At 54.2% G+C, this 4,977-nt stretch overlaps 1 non-coding gene across 1 annotated transcript; it reads right to left on the reverse strand.

The window, feature by feature from the left end:
* Nucleotides 1-4,215: 4,215 nt before the first annotated feature.
* On the reverse strand, nt 4,216-4,289 carry TRNAT-AGU. The gene has a single exon. It is a non-coding gene; the product is annotated as a tRNA-Thr (tRNA).
* Between the last annotated feature and the right edge of the window lie 688 nt (nt 4,290-4,977).

A 4,977-nucleotide genomic window follows, 5' to 3' on the forward strand; every position in this document is an offset into this window, starting at 1 on the left:
CCCCCCGGCTTCTCTGGGGGGGGGCGGGGCTTCTACTGTCTGCCTTGGGGAGGGGGAGGTCCATGATGTCACAGCCCATGGTGGTAGAGGGGAGGTTGTATCATGTTTCTGAAGTGGGAGAGCAACTTCCCCCGCTCCCACTCACTCTCCACTAGGGGGCTGGGCTGGGATCTCTAGGGAGGGGAGCACAAGAAAAAACAGTCTCCCCTATGGAACCCAGGAGTCCTGGCTCCCAGTCCCCCTGCTCTAGACCCCCCCCCCACTCCCAGAGCCAGGGATAGAACCCAGGGGTCCTGGTGCCCAGCCCCCTCCCTGCTCTGACCACTCGACCCCACTCCCCTCCCAGGGTGGTGCATGGTCACTGGGTCTGTGTCCCAGCTCTGCTAAGGGCCGTGACTGATTTTCCCAAAGTGCTTCCTTCTGAATCCAGCACATCTGCTCCCCCTGCCCGGTCACTGCCCACCCCCGTGTGGGGGCACCAGCACTGTGCCGGGTCGTGATGGGAAATTGTCCAAGCGGGCCCAGGAGAGACGTGTGTGCCCCTGCTGGTGGGGCTGAGCCCTACTCTGTGTGTGTGTGTGTGTGTGTGTGTGTGTGTGTGTGTGTGGTGGCTTTGCAGGATTTTGTATCCTGCAGCAAGTGACACACACATTGACGCACAAAGGGACTCTCAGTCCCAAGAACACTCACACACAACACACCCAGAGGGGCATGCTAGCCCAACCCCCAAAGAGAGAAACAATCACACTCCCAGCCACAATCACACACACACACCAGAATATTCGCAATTGTGCTCAGAGACACAACCGCACACAGTTCACTCCCACTTCTCCCAACACAAGGACCTCCTGCCCCATACAGCGTGTGCCGAGGCCTGTGGAACTCACTGCCACTGGACAGCTACCAATGAGAATGGACCTTTCCAGGAGACCAATAGACATGGCCATGGCGACCGAGGGGGCTGGGCTCCCAGGGTCTGACCCGGGCTGAGACTGGTTCTGACCTAGAGGGGTCTATCCAGCAGGGGGCAGCGTGACCCACACATAAACCACCAGAAGCGCCTTTCTTAGCGGGTCTCCAAGGCCATCCCCCACCCTGCCCCGCGTTGGGTAACAAAGGGGCAGTACAGGACTCTGGGCTGTGTCACAACCCAGCCCCAGCCCCTCGCTCCCACACGCTGGTGAGTTGGGTAACTGCCGAGGGATTGCACAAGAGAGAGTCAGAGCCAGGGAGAGAACCCAGGAGTCCTGGCTCCCCCCCCCCCCGACACACACCCTAACCCCTGGCTCCCACTCCCCTCCCAGGGCTGGAGATAGAACCCGGGAATTCTGACCAGCAACCCCCCTCCCCCGCTCTGACCACTAGACCCCACAGTCCCCTTTTAGATTTTAGTTTCGCTGCCTCTTCTATCCACCCACCCCACCTGTCCATCCCTTTGCTGCAGGTTTCTGGGGTGTCACCCCTGCTCTGCACTCCCCCAGTGCAGCCCAAGGCTTTTCCTCCCCCCAACCACACATCCTCTCCCCGCTCGTGCTGGATCATCTGCTTGGCCCCCTGCCCCCTCTCGGGGTGCACTGTGCGGCGTGGCTGGGGACTGTGCAATGGCCCAGCACCAGGCAACACAGAACGGACACCACACGCCCTGCCCTGCCTCATCTGAGCTGCTCTCCAGGTGCATCGGAGCCCAGTGCCCCAGACCTGGGCACTCCTGCCCCACAGGGGGTGAGCTGCAGCCCCCACCACACTTCACAGAGGGGTTAAGTGTCAGGCCAGCCAGCCCTTGTAAGATGGGGAAATCACCACCGGGGTCGACGGTACGGGGGCTGTGACATATAGAGAAACAGTTCTTGCACCGGCAGAGGGCAGCTGAGCATTCACATACACACACACACACACAATTGCAAACATACACGAACACATGCATGAATCCAGCCACACACACACACACACACACAATTGCTAATATACACAAACACCCACATAAATCCAGCCAACATCAACACAACTACTAACAGATGTAAACACATGCACAAATCCAGCCACATGATCACACACACATTTGCATAGCCACAAACACAACCCCCAGAGCTGTAATAACTGTAATAGCTGAATCAAATGTTCACGGGAAGCCAGAAAAAAGCAGCAGGCAGGTAAGCTGGGCGCGGGGACGGAATGGCTCCCTCTGGCCCTGGCCGAGTGCCCCAGCCCGGTCCCAGCCAAGCACCCCCAGCTCGGGCCTGGCCCGGGGAGTCGGGCCCTGCGGCTCCGGCCCCGGTGCCGGCAGAGTGGCTCTGGACCCGGTGCCGGCCCGGCCCGGGGAGTCGGGCCCCGCAGGGCCGGTTGAGGTCCCGGCGGAGAAGACCCGGTCCCGGCCCCAGGCAGTGTGGTAAGGGGGCAGGGAGCAGGGAGGGGGTGTTCGGTGGGTTGTGGGGGTGTGGATAGGGGTCAGGGCGGTCAGAGGGCAGGGAACAGGGGGATTGAATGGGGGCAAGGATCCCGGGGGGCAATCAGGAAGGAGCAGGGGTTGGATGAGGTGCTGGGGGCACTCAGGGACAGAGAGAAGGGGTGGTTGGATGGGGCAGGGGGGCCATCAAGAATGAGAGGAGGGGTTGGATGGGGCTGCAAAGGGCAGTCAGGGGACAGGGAAAGGGGGGGATGGGTCAGGGGTCCTGGGGGGGTGTCAAAAAACATGGGGGGTTGGATGGGGCATGACCTCCCGGGGGGGCACGACCCCCTCGTGAGGTGAGAAGGAGGGAACCGGTTGTTACTATTTTGGCAGCTCATCACTGCTTACAGCATAGTGACAACCATACTACACAATTCTTATAACTTCATATGCGTGAATGGTATACATCTATGGGTAGATAAATGACTTTCAGCAGATCATATCCTTTCCCCTGATACCTTACAAGTCATGCTCTATATGTAAGATCACGATTATATGAAAATGAGGAATATGGGGGTTACAGCACGCTCCCCCAAAGGTCTAGAATGTCACACTGAGATTCTATTTTCATTTACGTAACCAACTTTGACCTCTCTGCCTAACACTTATAATCACTTACAGTCTATCTTTCTGTAGTTAATAAACTTATTTTAATGTTTTATACTGACTTGTGAAATTGTCCAAAGTGCTTGGGAAAGCTGCTCAGATTAAAAAGGCTGGTGCATGTTCACTTTCTTTTTGAGGAAGTGGTGAATTAATTAATGAGCTTGCACTTTTCAAGAGGTTTTGAGCAGTGTAAGACGGTACATTTCTGAGGTGCAAGGCTGAGGGCTGGGGAGATATGCTGGTGTCTCTCTATGTATAATTGAGGAGTGGCTTATAGAGCTTTCATGCAACTTAGTGGGATGCATTGCTGCATGTTGTTGGCTGAGTGATCACAGCACATGGAGGGGGTTTTGCTGCTTGTCACTAGTGCAGCATTGTAAGACACAGCCCAGGCTGGAGAGATAAGAGAACAGAGCAGTTCCACTGTTTGGGCTTGGACCCCACAGATCCCACCACACAGAGATCCTGCTGTGACCAGCCGTGGTAATACTGTGCTTAGTGCTCTGCCTTGTAGCTTCAACAGCTGCACATGCAAGATGAGTTACAGTGACCTTGACCTTGTTTCCATGTTTATCCAAAGCCTCCTTTTGACAGTTGTCAGCAAAAAGACCCATTTCTTTTGCAAGCATTTGTATGGCTAGCCAGAGTCGGGCTTCTCCGTTAACAAAAAAGATTGACCAAAAGGGGACAAGAGGAGGCACGTTCAGCAAGGCAGCACTGGATGCTGGATCCTGAATCTGCTCTTTATCCAGCAGCTCTCTTGGCAAGCTCTGCCATGGTGCCACGCTCTGGGACTTCTCCCCGAACTGCTCCATTTTTCATCAACAATAACATGAAAGGTGAAAGGACAGTCATTCTCCATTTCCTGCAAGCCCTGCAGAGAACCCTCTAGAAGGGGCTCTGTGCACAGATATCCCCAGTGAATTGCATGGCTGCACAACACAGGGTCTCCTGTCACAGCAAATTGCAGCGGAAGCAACCTCCTTGCCAATGCCAATAGCCTTTTCATCAACACCAGACTGAGGATTTGATTCTCTCCAACGCTCCGCTGGAAAGAAGCCTTTTCCTTCACAAGCAATTACTTGGATTGTCAAGGGAGGTCTCTTCTGTTTCCTAGGAAGACACAGGAAAATGTGAGCAGAGGAGACAAAGACTATAGAACAAGGCACCACTGGGAGTTGAACCCAGGATCTCCTGTTTACTAGACAAGTGCTTTAGCCTACTAAGCCATGGTGCCTTCGCTAGCAGGCCATTTGCAACCACTCCACTTGATGGTCCAAGACTACACCTTCAAATTCCAAAGTAAAACTGTTCCCCATTTCCCTCAAGACTTGCAGACCTTGAGCAGGCTGGCTCAGTGCACAGAAAGCCACAGCTGAGCTGACAGAGGGCTTCTAACATGCGCATCTCCCACAAGCTGCTGTGATCAGATACAGATTAGTGCTCTGTGTTTCAGTCACAGCAGCTTCAGCTCAACTCTGAGTCATGGTAACCTTTCCATCAGCTCCAGATTTACCACTTAACACTTTCCAAGACTTAGCTGCAAGGAAGGGTCTCTGTGTCTTGAACAAGCACTTACAAGGATTGTGCAGTGAGGTCTTTTCTTTTCATGAGAAGAAATAAAAGAAAGGAGCCTGACAGACAAACTAGGTTCAGCAAGGAGGAACTGGCAGGCCAAGCCAGGATCTCCTGGTGAGTAGGAAGGCTCTTCAGCCAGCTCTTCCCAAAGATCACTATCTAGAGGCCACTTCCCACAGAGTCCAGTTATGGTTACAGACCCATCCTGAAATTAGAGCAGGATATTTTAAAGCTTATTCTCACAGTAAAGTAACACAATTCAGCCATGTCGGCATAGAGGAGAAAGCACTCCGTCATTTCACAGTTATTGCTACTGATCTCACTGACAAACTTCCTTTTCTCGGAGC

The sequence above is a fragment of the Mauremys mutica genome, unplaced genomic scaffold, assembly GCF_020497125.1.
Source record: "Mauremys mutica isolate MM-2020 ecotype Southern unplaced genomic scaffold, ASM2049712v1 Super-Scaffold_100248, whole genome shotgun sequence".
Classification (NCBI taxonomy): Eukaryota; Metazoa; Chordata; order Testudines; family Geoemydidae; genus Mauremys; species Mauremys mutica.